General features: G+C 47.2%; 1 protein-coding gene across 9 annotated transcripts in view; it reads left to right on the top strand.

Moving 5' to 3' along the window:
* BICRA (BRD4 interacting chromatin remodeling complex associated protein) overlaps positions 1 to 18,595 on the top strand; it is a 76,734-nt gene that overhangs the window by 15,731 nt on the left and 42,408 nt on the right. The window lies entirely within an intron of this gene.

Below are 18,595 nucleotides of genomic sequence, written 5' to 3'. Positions count from 1 at the left end.
TCCTTTTGATGACTGGAATGTCGAGACCAGTGCTGTCCAGTAAGAAAATCCTAGCCACTTATACGTTACTTAAAATTTTCTAGTAGCCACAGGAGAAAGAAATAGGGAAAATTAATGTGAATATATTTTTTTCTTTGTTTGTTTGTTTTGTTTTTTTTTTTGTGGTACACGGGCCTCTCACTGCTGTGGCCTCTCCCGTTGCAGAGCACAGGCTCCGGACGTGCAGGCTCAGCAGCCATGGCAATGTGAATATATTTTATGCAACCTGTTATATACAGAATACTATTATTTCAACATGTAATCAGTCTAGAAGTCACTAATGAGATATTTTACAGTCTTTTTTATTGTGGTAAAATGCACGTGACATAAAATTTCCCATTTTCACCATTTTTAAGTGCACAATTCAGTGGCATTAAGTGTGTTTGCAATGTTGTGTAACCATCACCGCTATCCATTTCCAGAACTTGTTCATCCTTCCAAACAGAAACTCTGTGCCCCTTAAACAATAATTCCCCATCCCCCTCTCCCACCACCTACTGGTAACCTCCATTCTACTTTCTTTCTCTATGAATTTGACCACTTCTTCCTCATATAAGCGGAATCATACAGTATTTATCCTTCTGTGTCTGGCTTATTTCACTTACCAGAATGTCTTCAAGGATCACATTCGTAGCATCTATCAGAATTTCCTTCCTTTTTAAGGCCGAATACTATTCCATTGTCTGAATAGACCACGCTGTGTTTATCCATCCAATAATAGACCGACACTTGGGTTACTTCCACCTTTTGGATATTGCGAAGAGCGCTGCTATAAACATTGGCATACAAGTATCTGAGTCTGCCTTCAATGCTTTTGGATATATACCTAGGAATGGAGTCGCTTGGTCATCTGGTAATTCTCTTTTTAACTTTTTGAGGAATCACTGTTGCCCACGGTGGCTGCACCATTTCACATTCCCACCAGTAACGCACAAGGGTTCCGATTTCTCCACATCCTCGCCAACACGTGTTGTACAGTGTTTCCCCCCTTCCGCCCCGCACTGAGTTTTTGAAATCCAGTGTGCATTTTCCACTCAGAACATCTTGTTGGACTAGCTCTGTTCCCAGGGCTGGGCAGTCACATGAGGCCTCTCTGAGTGGACGGTGCAGGGTTAGACCGTTCGTATTTGCCCTCATTACTGATGCGGCTGCGTTGAAATCTTCTATCTTGCTATTCATTTTCGGTTTATCTCTGGTGTTCTTTGTTCCTTATTCTCTCGTTTCCTGCCTCCTTTAGATTAACTGAGTAATGTGGCCTTCCATCTTATCTCCATTAGGAGCTGATTCATGCTACCTCTTTATTACCTTAGAGTTTCCATTCTGCGTCTTTGACCAGGACCTGGGCTCTGATCCTGAGTGAGATGGGAGCCATGGCAGGCTTTTGAGCAGGGGAGTGACCCGACCTGACATTTTTGTATCCACACCTGCAGTTGCTTGTGCAAGAGCGTTTCTACTGGCCAGATTCCTGGAAGAGGACTTGCTAAGGCAAAGGGAAGCGTGTGCTGAGGTTTGAGGAGGCCCTGGCAAATGGCATTCCAGAAAGGCCTCACTATTCTCATCCCTTGCAAACAGCAACCAGAATTTACTGAGTGACTGCTTCGTGCCAGGCCCTAGAGATGCTGGCGAGAATCGGCCCAAGTCCTGCTACTTAAATAACTCTTGGTCCTGGAAACGCTGGGCAGCCTCTGGAGCGGCCTCTGAGCTCAAAGGAAGGTGAAGCTTTCAGAGGAACCAAAAAAGGAGAGGCCAGAGGCTATTCTAGGTGCCAGAAGGAGGCCTGGCACAGCCCTGGTGTGAGCTCTGGCTGGACCAAGAAGTGGACTGTATTGGCCTGGAGACTGCATGTGTGGGCACTCCATGCATGTGGGACATATCGAGGTACAGCTAAGGAGTAAAGTAATAGTACCTACCTCCCCCTTGGGGCTTGTTTGGGAGGGTTCAGCAGGAAGCAGACAGCACACGGGTGGTTGTTTGGCTAACTTATCCCCACTGGGAGGGGATCAGCATCAGGGATGGGGCGGCCTGACCTAGGGACAGGCATGATCCATGCTTTGGACATGCTTAGGTCCTGTGGCAGATAGACTTGGACTTGGAGCCCCAGCTGTCTCCTTCTTCAGGCCAGCTGCGCCAGGCCTCTGTTAAAAGAGGATAAATAACAGTAGAAGCTGCTTCTCAGAAGAGGGATGAGGGTCAGGCAATGAGACGGTGGCCACATGGAGCTCAGGGCCCTCCTGGACCAGAGTAGGGTTCCATAAAGGTCAGCCACTATTACTATTATTGCTGCTGCTGTTGTCATTGTTGTTGATTTAAGGCTTATAGGCAACAGCCAGATCCTTCCAGACCCGCCCCCCCAGGACGGAGACCCCTGGAGAAATGAGGTCGGTTGCTCAGGGTCAGGAAATTGCAGAGCAGGGATTTGAAGCCAGGTTTGTCTGACCTGAGCTCAGGGGCTCCCTGCTTCCAGGCCTTGGGAGAGCCTTGGGCTTAGCACAAAGACTCTTCCTTTCTTAGATCAACCAGTGAGCAAGGCGTGCTTTCACAGTAACACCACCTCCATCAGTAATGATAACGGCAGCTCGCCTGCAGTGACTCAACAGGCAGCAGGACCTGACCCAAAGCCAAGCTATTTGTGGTCTGTCTTTGCTCTCCATGTGAATATTCATACATTTGGCTGCAGAAATATTAGTGTTTGATTACTGGGTGGCATCTCAGAGCTGGTTGTGGGTGTTCCGTCATAGACAGGTGCGCATCCCAGCACCTGGCAAAGTCTGAGAAAGAATCTGCTTTTCGGAAAGCATCTCCCCTCAAAGGTTTTGAATAAAGGCTCTTGGACCTCTTAGAATATATATTCTGTCTCGCGCTTGCCCACCCCCCAGGGTGCATGTTGCCTGTACTGTTTGGCGATGTTGGATGGTGTTTACTATTCAGATTCCGCGCTCCTCGCTAGACGACGCAGAATGAGCAGCCACATCGAGCCTTGATGGGCTCCAAAGGCGAGGAAGCCGGGTGGGTGGTAGGAGTGGGCAGGGAGGCTTCTGGAAGCCTGTTCCCCGAAAGCTGGGAGCCTGGAGGCTGTGTTGGGCTGTGACTGGTGATGAGGGAGGAAGGGGGAACGTGATGATGGGCCAGACTGGGGCCTGCCCTGTGATAGGATGCTCCTTGCGCGGCTGGACACGGTGTCAAGGGAACCAAGACAGAAGCCAGGCCCTGGAAATGGGCAGGAGAGGAATTAAGGGCAGATTTTATTCACTTCTGTCTCCAGCCCGTCCCGCTCTGCCAAGCCCTCCACTGGGTTGTCTCAGAGGCACCTCAAACTTAACACGTCGGACCCCTCACCCCCACCCCCCAAGCAAATGAACAAAAGTAAAGTCTGCCCCCTCCAGTTCGTCACCATCTCGGTCCATCCTCCCAGTGGCCTGGGTCAGGTACTTTGGCACCATCCTTGACTCTTTTTTTTCTCTCTCTTTTTAAATTTTATTTATTTATTTATTTATTTATTTATTTATGGCTGCTGCTCGGCTTGCGGGCTCTTAGTTCCCCAACCTGGGATCAGACCCAGGCTGCAGCAGTGAAAACGCTGAGTCCTGACCACTGGACCGCCAGGGAACTCCCAAGTTTAATTTTTCTTATTGTGATAAACAACGCATGACATAAAACTTACCATCTTAAGCCCTTTTTAGACACACTGTTGTGTGGATGCCCCTTATCCTTCTGTCTTCTGCACCCCGTCAGTCCAGCAGTGTAGCCTGTGAGCTCTGCCTGTGGAAGATCTCCACGGTCTGGCCTGTCTCCCCACCCCCGCTGCGCCCACCCCGGTCCAGCCACCATCACCTCCCGCCTGGACCATCTCAGTCTCCTACTCCTGGGGCTCCCTCCATCCCCTGCCCCCCACCGGCTATTTCCCTCACTCAGCCAACCGGACCCCGTTGTAACCTGAGTCAGCTCACGGCCCTTCTCTGCTCAGAGCCCTCCCGAGCTCGCCCAAGAACTCTGCTCACCAATGCACTAACCACTGGGTGAGCTGTGAGTGTTAAAAATTTCAAAGACTTCGAAGGAAGGGGGAAAAAAGTCAGTTCCCCATTAATACTGTTTTTATATTGATGACACGTTGAAATGATCATGTTTGTATATATCATATTACATAAAATGTATTCTTGAAATTAACATATGTTAAATTCACCTCTTCTTTCCACTAGAAAATTTAGAATCACATATGTGGCCTGCATCGCCTTTCTGGGGGGCAGCGCTGCTTTAGAAGGCACCTCCCCTATTGGGTTGTCGGAGGGGTGAATGAATGAACATAGTAAAGCTTTGAGGGCAGTGCCTGATACATCTAATGCAACATGTTAGCTGTTATTGCTTTTTAATTGTGGGAAAATGTGCATACCATAAAATTTACCATTTTCACCATTTTTAAGTGTCCAGTTCAGTGGCACTAAGTACATTTATGGTGTTATGCAACCATCACCTGTATCCATTTCCAGAACTTTTTCGTCATTCCAAACAGAAACTCAGTACCCATTAAACAATGACTCCCTGTTCTCCCCTTCCACCAGCCCCTCGTAACCTCTCATCTACTTTCTGTTTCCATGAATTTGCCTATTTTGTGCATCTCATTTTAAAATTTACTTTATTTTTTTATCTTTTGGCTGCGCCCTGCGGCTTGTGGGATCTTAGCTCCCCGACCAGGGATGGAACCCGTGCCCCCTGCAGTGGAAGCGCAGAGTCTTATCCACTGGACCGCCAGGGAGGTCCCATATGGTCTCATTTAAATGGAATCATACCATATTTGTCCTTTTGAGTCTGAGTTATTTCACTTAGCATAATGTTGCCAAGGTTCATCGATAATGTAGCATGTATCAGAATTTCATTCCTTTCCAAGACTGAATAATATTCCAGTGTGTGGCTGTACCGCATTTTGTTTCTATCTACATCCCTCAGGTGATGGGCACGTGGGTTGTTGCTGCCTTTTAGCTGATATTATTTTTAGTTCATGATCTGACCCCTGGCTTTCTATCTATCTAACCTCATCTCCCACTAACTACTTTCCCCCTTACTTACTCCACTTCAGCCTCACTAGCCTCCTTCCTTGACTCAGACACGCATCCACCTCAGGGCCTTTGCGCTTGCTATTCCTCTGCTCCATGATTCCCTCCCTCCCCTCCTCAATCAAGCCTGCCTTTATTACTCTAGTTAAAATTACAAATACCTTGTCCTTCTTTTTCATTGCTTTTCCTCCACAGCACTTAGCAACTTCTGACATAATATTTATTTTACATTTATATTGATTTTACATGTCATAATCTTTTGTAACATTTGTATTTTAAATATTGATAAATAATTCTATACATGACATATATATTCTAATATCTATTAAATATTTATTCAATAAATAAAAGCTAAATACATGTAAATTAAATATTTGTAAATACTTAGTATAATCTGTTATATTGTTCTTTCTTTGTTTCCCTCCTTAACCCTCCTCAAAAATGTAAGCTCCACGTGAACAGGGATCTTTGTTTTGTTCACAGCCGTCCCTCCAGCTTCTAGACAGAGCCTGGCACACAGCACATATCCCACGCCTTAATTGCTGAATGGATGAATATTTCGTGAATGAGGAACCTGGGAGGATGTGAATGAGCCAAAAGAAAGTGTGTTAATTGGGGAGAGGAGAGGAAGTTGGGAAGAGCAGAAAAAGGGCCCCGAGGCTTAAAAGCTGGTGTGATCAGGCCCTGGGTGAGTGTGAGGGACACTAGGGAACAGGCTGGCAGAAGAGACACAGTGAGTGCTTTGCGGGGGTGGGGATCTGAACTTTACCTGAAATGTGGTTCCGTCATTTGCTGGGTAACCTTGAGTCAGTGACTTGCCCTCTCTGGGCCTCATTGCCTCATCTGTAAAAAGTGAGAAGAGCAGCTGTTTGTTCGTGAATGCAACATGAACATACATATTTTCTGCATTTCTGCCATGTGCCGGGCACTATGGTAGATGAGGCAGGCAGCGTCCTCACCCTCATTGATCTATTCCAGGCCCCCACCTCCAGGGTCATGTAGAATTAAGCACTGTGGTGGCCTGTGGTGAACCGCAGTTCCTGTCGTCAGGTTAGCTGTAGGCTTCAGCTTTCCTCATCGGTAAGGTAGGGATAGAGGTACCCACCGTGCATGGTTGTCATGGAAGCCCGGTACCCCGTTTATGGTAATGGCGATTTCTAAATGGGGGCTTTGTTATTGGTGTGGTCTTGGGCTCGAGATGCAACTTGGACCTTTCATCATTGAGCTTATGTTTCTTTTCTTTTCTTTCTTTTTTTTTTTTTTTTGACCACACCACGCAGCTTGCGGGATTTTAGTTCCCCGACCAGGGGTTGAACCTGGGCCCCCCAGGTAGTGAAAGCGCTGAGTCCTAACCACTGGACCGCCAGGGAATTCCCATGGAGCTTATGTTTCTTTTCAAAATATGAACTTGACGTGGCTTAGAACGCATTTTGTGGATGCTAAATCTCTGGCCTTGGATGTGGCCTTGATGCTTCACTAGGCTTTTCTGAGTTGGGCACACCTGTTGTACTGTGAGGAGTCCAGAGACTCAGTTTCCTCTCCTCTCCTCTCTGGAACTTCAGCAAAAGATTCTTCGTTCAGCAGGCTGCTGAGTTAACCAACCTTCATTTGGGGGGTGTGTAAGTTAGCACAGGTCATGCTAGCTGCTGTAACAAATAAGACCTTTATTCTCAGTGGCTTCAGTGTACTAAGTGGCTTCAAAGCATTCTTCTCACACATGTTATAGACCAGTGAGGGTGTTTCTGGTGGGGCAGCCTCATGTGAACTCATTGAGAGAACCAGACTCCTTCCCTAGAGTGGCTTTGCCCTCCCCTAAGCCTGTGGAGTCCACTGTAGATGAAGAAGTGTGGAGGGATGTCTTTTGTGGCAGGCCTGGAAAGTACGAATGTCACTTTCACTTATGTTCTGTTGGCCAGAATTCAGTCATGTGACCACACCGAGCTACAAGGGATGCTGGGAAATGTAGTCCAGGGAAAGAAAATGGTTGGGGGAAACATACAGCAGTCTTCACCATAGTGGGTGTGTATTTGTAGATGCCTGGGTGGCCAGTGGAATGAGTGGGAAGGTCTCAGTCAATGGGAGGGGGCATCTGGATTAGCTGTTTTCCTGACCTTTGGACCTGCAGTCTCTGATAAGACATATATTTCACACCATGATCCAGGAGGGATACACACACACACACCTGAAACAAAGTTTTGTGGAACACTTAGCTGAACCACCTTTGAGTCATTCAATATGTTTTCTCAATTTTCCTTCATTTGTTTCAGTGATGGTTGAGACTCACTATACTGATTTCATCATTGCTCAAATTTTCCAACTCACAATTTGAAAAGCGCTGAAAATGAAAGTAGAAATGTGAGGAACCGTATGGGCAACTTCTACACTCCTGAGAGAGTACCACCTCAATTCCCCATGTGTCCCAAGCCCAGTTCCAGAAGCGCGTTGGAGGCATTGGGGCAATTCTGGAAGGTTAGAACACTTAGAACAAAATCTACTCGCTTCCCATGCTTACTGCCCCCCCACCCCAGCTACTTCTCTGACATCCTTTCCAGTGCCCTCCACCCACCTCACAATGATCTAGTTGTTCTTGGTGCCTATCAGGCACATTCCTGCCTTAGGGCCTTTGCACTCACTGTTCCCTCAGCCTGGGATGCTTTGCCCCCATCTATTTGCATGGCTCCCTTCATTTCAGTCTCTGCTTCAGTGTCACATGTATTGACCACCCTGTTTTAAAACTAAAGCCTCCCCTTCCCCATCATTCCCTTATCCTGCCTTTTGAGCTCCTCCTGGCCACTTGCGACTAGCCAATATCACGTAGATGACTTTTTTTTTTTTTACCAATTTATGGTTTGCTTCTTCCAGGAGAATTTAGCTCTATGAGGGGTCTCCCAGGGCCTGGGGCATACTAGGTGTTCACTGAATATTTGTTGAGTGAATGAATGCAAATGTTTTGGTTTTGTGTTTTTTTCTCCCTGCCCAGTGGGAAAGCAGCTTCCTCTCATCAGCATTTTGGGAAGGTGAATTGTCCACAGGGTGTTGTAAGAGAGGGTCTGGGTGGGGGTCGGGTGAGAGGGAGAGAACCAAGCTGGGAAAGCTGTTCCCAGGAATTCTGTGGAACCAATAGCTTGGTTGCTTGACGTGAGAACATATGTCTATAGATTATTATTTCATAAAAGAATCGCTTAGGAACTGTGTGTGTTTTTCTGTCCCCCCTGCTGAAATAACAGTCCTAAATCTCACCTCCTAACCAACTTAACCTCCCAAGGCACTGCAGAGCGTGGCGGGGCAGAGGGGGGTTCCCTTAGGTCCCTCTGGCCTGATTTGCTCTGTGTGTGTGTGTTTTCACTTTTTGTTGAAGTCTAAAGGTTTGCTTGGTTTTGTGTTTTGAAGTATAAAGGTATTTCTGCCTCTGAAATCAGCACTTTACACACTTAGAAAATTCTACAAACCCAGCACATTTCACATGACTTTGTGGTTTCTGTGTTTTCTTGCCCATTTTTGGCTTTGGTGGGGTTGGGGGGTGGGGTGTGGTGGATGGAATGAGAGGCTAAAGCTTCATACTCACCTCTCACACGTGGCGCCCCCATCCCAGGGCCAGTAGTGGGTACAGAGGGAAGTGACCCAGGGACGTGCTGGGGGTGTCCCACCTGGGTCATGGAGGGCACCCAGGAAATTCAGCTAGGGCTGGAGGCGGGGGTCTGGGCGCTGCCACGTGCGTTTGGGGGGGCGGGGGCCGTGCTGAGGGAACATGTTCTGGGAGGATGTGCAGCCTGGTAAGTGCAGGTTGGGAGTCATGGTCCGGGTGGGGGTGGGGGTGGGGATGGGCCATGTGACCGGTTCCTTCCTCCCTCTCTCCCTCTCTCCCTCCCTCTCTCCCTCCCTCCCTCCCTCCCTCCCTCCCTCCCTCTCTCCCTCCCTCCCTCTCTCCCTCCCTCCCTTCCTCCCTTCCTTCCGGTTTTTCCTTGCTTAAAATTTTGAGCAGCTTTATTGAGATATAATTCACATAACCATAATTCCCCCATTTAAAGCATACAGTTCAGTGGTTTTCTGGTACATTCCCAGAGTTGTGCAGCCATCCCCACAACCTAGTTCCAGAACATTTTCATCCCCCCAAATGGAAACCCCGTATCCTTAACAATTGCTCCCCATTCCCCCTTCCATCCAGCCCCTGGCAAGCCCTAACCTGCTTTCTGTCTCATGAATTTGCCTGTTCTGGACATTTTCTATAAATAGAACCCTACACTATGCGACCTTTTGGGTCTGGCTTTCATGCAGTGTGTTTTCAAGGTTCATCCACGTTGTAGCATGGGTCAGTGCTTCATTCCTTTTTTTTTTTTTCTTTTTAAACATTGAGATATTTGCATACCATGAATTTCTCCCCTTTAAGTGTACAATTCAGTGGGTTTTAGTACATTTACAGAGTTGCAACCATGCTCACAATCTAGTTCTAGAACAATTTCATCACCCAAAAGGAAACCCTGTATATTTTCCCCTAATCCCTGGCAACCATTCATTTACTTTATCTTTGGGGATTTACCTTTTCTGAACATTCGTACAAATGGAATCGTGCAAGATGTGGTCTTTTCTGTCTGGCTGCTTTCATTTCACATATTGTTTCCAAGGTTCATCCACGTTGTAGCATGGATCAGTGCTTCATTCCTTTTTATGGCTGAATAATACTCTGTTGTACAAATGTACCGCATCTGGTTTATCCACTTGTCAATTGGTGGACATTTGGGTTGTTTCCACTTTTTGTCAACTGTGAATAAAGCTACTTGGTGGCTATTTCTTCAGCTGAGGTGGAAGATGGCATTTCCAGCCACCCCCTGCCCAGGCCTGTGCTTCCTTTGCGTGCTGACAGGTACACAGGCTTCCCCTTCCCTCTCTCCCTCCCCGCCCTTCCTCTTTTCTTTTCTCTTCCTCGTCTTCCTGTTCTTCCTATGTTGTATCTCCCCCTCCCCCAGCCTCAGCCGAGGGCTTAGGAGTCTGGAAATCATTTCCAGGGAGCCCTGGGCAGTCCCACAGGGCGGTTCTGCTCTCCCAGCAGGGAAGCCTCAGCCCTGCCTGGCCTCCCACCCCTGGGAGGGAACAGAGGGGACAACCAGATCCTTCTAATCCAGCCCCAGGGGAGATGTGTGGGGACGGGGCCACATGTAGGAAACAGCTCTTCTTTGGGGCTTAAAAAAATTTTTTTTTCTTTTTTTTAAATAGGAACAATGCACCCAAGTAGAAAACTCAAATAATATCAGAGATTTCTAGTGAAAAGTCTCCCTCCCTCTCCCAGCTCCCAGCTATCGGTACCCACATCCTCTTCCCAGAGGTAAATGGTTATAGTTTGGGGCCCTCTTTTCAAACAGACATTTTGTGCATGTGTAAGCATCTCTCCCTCTCTCTCTCTCTCTTCTCCTTCTCCCTCCTTCCTTCCCTCCCTCTCTCTTCATGCCCCACCCCCCCCATTTTTTAAGGCACTAATGACAAGTTATTCTAACACTGTTCTACCCTTTGCCTTTAGCTTTTAATGATATATCCTGGGGGTTCTAACTTGTCAAGTTCTGTGCCTTTCTCAGCTGCACGGTATTTATTCCATTGGAGGGCCCTAACTTGCTGAACCAGTCCCCATCTGCTGGAAACTTAGGTTAGTTCTAGGCTATCACAAACAAGACCACAGTGAGGTACTGTGTGTACACCTGTTGATTTGCATGAATGTGAGTAATGTGAGTACCGTGTAAGTTAAAAAGCCCAGAGGTGGAATTGCTGGGACAAAGGGTGTGCAGAAGAAAAAAAAATTTTATTAATGAAAATTTCCAACTGTATACAAAATTAGAGAGAACTGCATAATGAACCCTCCTTACTTATCCCCAGGTTGCATAGATCGAGATCTGGCCACACTTGCTTGTATCGATATCTTTTTTGTTGCTGTTGAAGTATCAATATTTTAAAGCAAATCCCAGATCTCCTGTCATTTTAATTCTACAAACTCAAGTGTGTATTTAAAAAGCAAAACTAGGCATTTTCTTACATAGCCACAATGACATTGTCAAACCTAGTAAAAATTATGGTCATTTGGTATCATCAAGGGATGTGCTTTTTTTTTTTGGCGGTACGCGGGCCTCTCACTGCTGTGGCGTCTCCCGTTGCGGCACAGGCTCCGGATGCACAGGCTCAGCGGCCATGGCTCACGGGCCCAGCCGCTCCACGGCATGTGGGATCTTCCCAGACCGGGGAACGAACCCGCGTCCCCTGCATCGGCAGGCGGACTCTCAACCACTGCGCCACCAGGGAAGCCCCGGGATGTGCTTTTTTTAATTACTTTTTTTTATGGAGATGTGATTCACATACCATAAAATTTACTGTTTGAAAGTACACAGTTCAGTGGGTTTTAGTATATTTACAAGGTTGTACAACCATCACCGTTTTCTGATTCTGGAATATTTTCATCACCCTCAAAAGAAATCCCATTTCCATGAGAAGTCTCCTCATTTCCCCCAGCCCTCCTTCCCCATTACAAGCCCGTGATCACCATTAATCTACTTTCTGTTTCTATAGATTTGCCTGTCTGGACATTTCACATGAATGGAATCATACAGTATGTGTGTGGTCTTTTGTACTTGGCATCTTTCACTGAGTATAATGTTTTCAAGGTTCGTCCATGTCGTAGCATGGATCAGTGCTTCATTCTTTTTTCTGGCTGATTAATGTTCTATTATATGAATATACCAGGTTTTATTTATCCACTGATAGACATTTGGGTTGTTGCCACTTTTTTGTCTCTTGTGAATATGCTGGTATGGGCGTTTGTGCACAAGTCTTTGTGTGGTTGTATGTTAATTTTCTTGGGTCTATACCTAGGAGTGGAATTCCTGGGTTAAATGATAACTCCGTGTTCAGTTATCGAGGTACTGCCAGACTTTTTCCCCCAGCGGCTGCACCAGTTTACTTTCCCACCAGTAATGCATGAGGATTCCAATTTCTCTCTTCTAACATAACTATCCTACTGGGTGTGAGGCGATATCCCATTATGTTTTTTTTTTTTTTAATTTTTTATTTATTTTTGGCTGCATTGGGTCTTTGTCGCTGCACGTGGGCTTTCTCTAGTTGCAGCGAGCGGGGGCTACTCTTCGTCGCGGTGCGCAGGCTTCTCATTGCCGTGGCTTCTATTGTTGCAGAGCACGGGCTCTAGGCGCGTGGGCTTCAGTAGTTGTGGCACGTGGGCTCTAGAGCGCAAACTCAGTAGTTGTGGCGCACAGGCTCAGTAGCTCCGTGGCATGTGGGATCTTCCCGGACCAGGGCTCGAACCCATGTCCCCTGCATTGGCAGGCAGATTCTTAACCACCGCGCCACCAGGGAAGCCCCCCATTATGGTTTTGACTTGCATTTCTCTAATGGCTAATGATGTTGAACATCTTTAAATGGGGTGGGGGTGTGCATCTAAATTCTCATCTCTGTTTCCACTTGGCGGATGGGACCACTGTTTTTCACTGCCTTGTCTTTCATTTTCCCCCAAACACTCTCCTTCCCTCTTCCCTGCCTGTTTTCTCTGCCCCTGCTTTCTGTGTCTTGACTGAGTAGTCTTTGTGTACAGAGACCTCCAATCCTTCTTGCTGCCTGTCATTCAGGGGATGAAATCTGGGCTTCATGGTGGCCTGGGCTCATGCCCTTCTCTGGGGCAGCATGCAGTGTGCAGTGTAGGTGGTTGGTGGTGTCAGCCTGCCCAGTGGGGACCCAAGCTCCACCCCTTACTTGCTGTGTGACTTGGGGCCAGTGCCTTTGCCTCTCTGAGCTTCAGATCCTTGAGGTTAGTGGTGAAGCCCATTTCTTTCCATCTTCCCTTGTGCTTTCTCCTTCTTTTCTTTACTAGATACTTATTGAGCATTTTGCAATTCACATCCCCAAATGGGAGTAACATGTATCCCTTAGCTCACTTATTCAGCAGTTATTTACTAAGTGCCTATTGTGTGCCAGGCACTATTCTAGGAGGGGGGATATAGCATGAACAAGATAAAAATCCCCGCTGTCTGGGGACTGACTGGCTGGTGGGGGAGACCCATGATAGGACTCATCAGAAGGTACTGAATGCAGTGGAGAAAAAGGGAAAGTGGGTGGAGAGGGCTGGTGGTGCGAGTGGTCGTTTTAACCTGCCCTCACTGAAAATGTGACATTTGAGCAAAGACCTGAAGAAGGTGAGGTGGAAGCCCTGTAGCTATCTGCAGGAAGGGTGTTCCTAACAGAGAACAGCAAGTGCAAAGGTCCTGAGGCAGGGAAGTGAAGATACTTGCCCCAATTCACAGCTGGTAACTTGTGGAGTCACAGTTTGAACCAGGCAGTCTGGAGTTAGAGTTTGTTTTTGTTTTGTAATGAACTTCATTAAGGTATAATTTATATTTAATGTGATACATCCATTTAAAAATGTTTTTAATTTAATTTTTTTAATTGAAGTGTAGTTGATTTACCATGTTTCAGGTGTACAGCAAAGTGATTCAATTATACATATATATATTCTTTTATTTATTTATTTTTGGCTGCATTAGGTCTTCGTTGCTGCGTGCGGGCTTCTCATTGTGGTGACTTCTCTTGTTGCGGAGCAAGGCTCTAGGTGCATGGGCTTCAGTAGTTGTGGCTCACTGGCTTCAGTAGTTGTGCCTTGCAGGCTCTAGACCACAGGCTCAGAAGTTGTGCCACACAGGCTTAGTTGCTTCGTGGCATGTGGGATCTTCCCAGACCAGGGCTCGACCTGTGTCCCCTGCATTGGCAGGCGGATTCTTAACCACTGTGCCACCAGGGAAGCCCCATATATCTATTCTTTTTCAGATTCTTTTCCATTATAGATTATTACACGATATTGAGTGTAGTTCCCTGTGCCATACGGTAGGTCCTTCTTGTGTATCTATTTTATATATAGTAGCGTGTATCTGTTAATCCCAAATTTCTAATTTATCCCTCCCTCCAAGTGATACATCCATTTTAAGGGTACTTATTGGATGCATTTTGACAAATCAGTACTATTGTGTAACCGCCTTCCCAGTCAAGGCACAGAACATTTGCTAGCATTTGATGTAAGTAGAATCACACAGCCTGTATTCTTTGGTGTCTGGCTCCTGCCACCCAGCACAGTGATTTTGAGGTTCATGTATGTTGCGCATCTTAGTGGTTCGTTTCCTTTTGTTGCTGTGCAGTAATTCCATTGTGCAGATATAATACATTGCGATCTGTTTATCCCTTCGGCTGCGGGTGCACCTTTGGGCTGTTGCCAGTGTTTGGCCATTACACACGAAGCTGCTGTGAACATTTGGGTACTAATCATTGTGTGACATATGCCATCCTTTCTCTTGGGTAAATACCTGGGCATGGAACGGCTGGGTTGGATGAGGATACGTTTAACTTTATTAGAAACTGTCAAGCCATTTTACAAAGTGGCCGGAACATTTAACATTACCCCATCCGTGCATAAGAGTTCCAGTTGCTCCACATCCTCACCACCACTTGCTGTTATCAGTCTTATAAATTTTCAAATGGGTATGTAGTGGTGTCTCATTATGGTCTTAATTGAAATTTCCCTCATGACTAAAGATGTCGAATATCTCATTGGCTTATGCGCCATTTGTAGGTCTCCTTTCGCTCGTTTTAAAATTGGGTTGTTGGTCTTCTTATTGTGTTGTAGTATTTCTTTATATATTCTGAATATATGTCCTGGTCTGATATATGTGTTGTGAACATTTTCTCGCAACATGTGAGTCCATTCTTGTTATTTGCAGTAGGTGTGTTCTGTAAAGTTGACAAAGTCACCACACTGGGGTCTTGTCAGAGATCCTGCTGGCTTTCCAAGTGGCAGGTAGCTAACTGAGGCCCCAGCTGATGTGCCGCTGTGGTGATTCCCCCCACCAGCTTACATCCCAATCCAGATACCTCTCAAGACCACCCTGTCTCTTCTGCAAGCGCCCTGGCATCCCTGTTCCCACCCGCTGCCTCCTCCGGCGCTTCTCTTTAAATGGCTTTATGGGATGTAATTCGCACACCCTCCAGTTCACCGGTGGCTCTTCGTATATTCAGAGTTGCACAACCATCACCGCAATCAATTTTTGAACATTTTCATTCCCCCCTGAAAGAAACTGGGAACAGTCCCCTGCCAGGTGGCCCTGGACAGACAGGCAAGGGAGAAGAAGGTTGAGGAGGCCCATGTCGCTGGAGCTGAGTGGAAAAAGGAGGGAGGGAGGAGGGCAGTGGGAACAGGGCCAGTTCCTATGTGGCCTGGTGGGCCTCAGTGAGGACTTTGCTTTGACTCCGAGTGAGACAAGAACTCTGCTCAGATTCGGGGCAGAGGAGGGACAGGAGGTGACTCAGGGTCAAACCAGATCCCTAGACTGAGAGTGGGGGTGGGGAGATCCCTAAACTAGGAGTGGGGGTGGGGAGACTGTTGAGGCTGCTGAAGAAATTCAGGCATAATGTGGGTTCGGGAAATATATTGATTTTTGAATTGAATGAAGGAATGATTTCAGCAAAGCAGTAGGAGGCATTTGCTGAAGCAAATGTGCAGGGAAGAGGGCTAGAAGGTCAGTCCCAGCCACACTCCAAAACCAGCCTCTCATGCTTCTGCCCGCTAGAACAAGCAGGGTATCGGGAGGACCCAGCCACTTAACAACCAAAAGCCCGGCTTCCAGGCAGACCTACTTTGTGACCTGGGGCACGCTCAGGGGGGTGTTGCCTCAATTTTCATTCTGTAAAATGGGAATAATCAAGTGCCTGGGTGTGGTTAGTACATGTTTGGTAGTTTTCTTTTCTTTTTAATTTTGAAATAGAGTGTTCATACAGAAGAGTAGAAAACGTGTCTTCCACCTAGCAATGATCAACTAACACTCTCACAGTTACTTTTTTTTAAAACAGCTTTATTGAGCTTCAATTCACATATCATACACATTCAATTCACATATCATACCCATTCGCAGAGATGTGTAACCATCACCATTTCAATTTAAAACATTTTCATCACCCCCAAAATAAACACTGTGCCCCTGAGCCATCACCCTCCCCCGCCACTCCCATCCATCCCAGGCCTGGCAGCCACTGATCTACTTTCTGTCTCTATGGATTTGTCTATTCTGGACATTTCATATAAACAGAATCATATAATATGTGGTCTTTTGTGCCTGGCTTCTTTCACTTGGCATGATGGGTTTCTCTGTTCATCCATGCTGTAGCATGTGTCAGTGCTTCATTCCTTTTCGTGGCTGAGTAATATTCCATTGTATGGATGGACCACATTTTGTTTCTCCATCCATCAGTTAATGGGCATTTGGATTGCTTTTACCTTTTGGCCATTATGAATAATGCTGCTAGTGAACATTTGTGTACATGTTTTTCAGTGCATACATATTTTCATGTTTCCTGGGTAATGTAGCCAGGAGTGGAATTGCTGGGTCATAGGGTAACTCTGTTTAATCCTTCGAGGAGCTGCCAGACTGTTTCCCACGTGATCACACCATGTTACATTCTACCAGTAGTAGATGAGGGAGACAGTTATTCTTTTGTATTCTTCTGTCTTCTCCCCCTTTGGGGGAACTTTCTGTTGAATTACAACATGGAGAAAAGAGCACACATCATAAATGTCCAGTTGGATGAATTTTTTGCACATTGGACACACCCATGTAACTGGCTCCCAGATTTAAAAACAAAACACACAAAAAACCCCCAGAACATGACCCCCTCCCAAAAGATGCCCCAACCCTTTCTGGCCCTTCCATATGCCCCCCACCCCTCCAACCCCCAGGGAACCACCATCCTGATTCTAACTCCATAGTTAAAAGTGGGTGTGTACTTTACACAGGAAACCATACAGTGGTGTTTTCTTTCACTCAACGTGATGTTTGTGAGATGATTCCATGTTGTATATACCAGTAGGTTTTTCCTTTTTCATTGTTGTGTAGTATTCCATTATGTGATGGACCGCAGCGTATTCATGCATTCTTCCGTTGATGGGCATCTGGGTTGTTTCCAGTTCAAGGGTGCTGTGAACATTCTAGAAGGTTCTACATCTGCCCCATTATTCATAAGGGTGGAATTAGAGTAGGCCCAGGCTCTGTGTGATGCCAGGTAGAAATTATCTGTAGGCTCCCCTCCCTTCTTGACGGAGGTGTGCCCCCAATCGCATATTCTAGAACCCTCCTTTCTGAGTGAGGGATGAAAGCCATCATGGCAGTCCCTGCTGCTGGTGTTGGTTATTTAACTCTTGCTCTGTGGACTTGAGAGATGTTGTCTTCCACAGCGCCTGTGAACAAGCCGTCCACAGTGTCAGTGGGGATGCGGGCGTTGTCTGGGGGTCCTGCCCCTGTGGAGGGTTCCTAACCAGCTTGACAGGGTTCATCGGGGTGGTGTCTGTACACATTCTGCACACTTGCTTGGAGTTTTTATTGTCTTCCATATTGGGGTGGCTCCTGGCATTTGGGGCAGGAGCCACTGGTGTAGACTGATTGGATTAATTTGCCTCCTGGGTTGGTGTGCAGGGTGGGGAGGGTGGTAAGTCCTGTGGAGCATCCCCCCACTGTCCTGGGAAGATGCGCCCACCTCCTCTCTCTCTCCGTGTCTGACTGTCTCTGAGACGTTCTCTATGGCATCGGCCCCATCAGCACCTCTGCTCAGTTCTCCCTTCTCTGAGCAGCTTTCTGTGGTGAGGCCCAATTTCACCCTCCCCCACCTGTGACCTTTCACCTCCTCTCCCATCTGCCCCTGACAGGTTCCCTCTGGGCCCCTGGGCCTTGCTCTCATCCCAGTGGCCGGTCCCCCGTTGTGAGCCCTGCCCTGTGGGTCCCTGGTCAGCCTGTGATGTGTCCCCCCTGCCCACCATGCCCTCCCCCAAACCTGGTCACACACCTACTCTGTTCAGAATCAGCTGTGACCACTGAGAATGGTGCCCCTCTGTCATTCAGTCCATGTTTACACAGAGCGAACACAACAGACCAAAACCTGGGCTCACCCGCTCCTCCTTGCAGAGTCAGGCAATAGATAAGATAAATCAGAGTCACGCGTGAGATAGTAATCAGAGCTTTGAAGTAAAGCAAAGCAGGAGAGGGAGGAGGAAGTGCTGGGTGAGGGGGTGGGGATCGTGACTGCCAGCAGAATCAGGTTGAGCCTCACCGATCTGGTGCAAAGGTCCTGAGGCAGGTGTGTGCCTGGGGCATTGGAGGAATATGGAGCAGGCTGGTGTGGGTGGAGGGAAGTGAAGGAGGGAGAGAGGGTGAGAGGTGAGGACAGAGGTGGGATGGGGGCAGATGGTCACAGTAAGAACTTGGACTTTGATTCTGAGTGAGGCAGGAGCCATGGAAGAGCTCCGAGCAGAGGAGGGACATGAGCGGACTTGCATTCTAATATGATCCCTTTGGTCACCATGTGGGGATGAGATTGTAGGAGAACCAGGGCAGAATCAGGGGGACAGAGGGGACAGAACCTGGTTGATGTTTGTCACAGCCAAAAACCAACATCACTATGAACCCAACTCCAGAATTGATTCAGATTTCCTT

Source organism: Delphinapterus leucas, chromosome 20 (assembly GCF_059928025.1).
Source record: "Delphinapterus leucas isolate spDelLeu-1000000601 "Yukka" chromosome 20, BTC_Dleu_Yukka2, whole genome shotgun sequence".
Lineage (NCBI taxonomy): Eukaryota > Metazoa > Chordata > Mammalia > Artiodactyla > Monodontidae > Delphinapterus > Delphinapterus leucas.
Note: the sequence above shows the minus strand (reverse complement) of the source record. Positions and strands in the feature narration are given on the sequence as shown.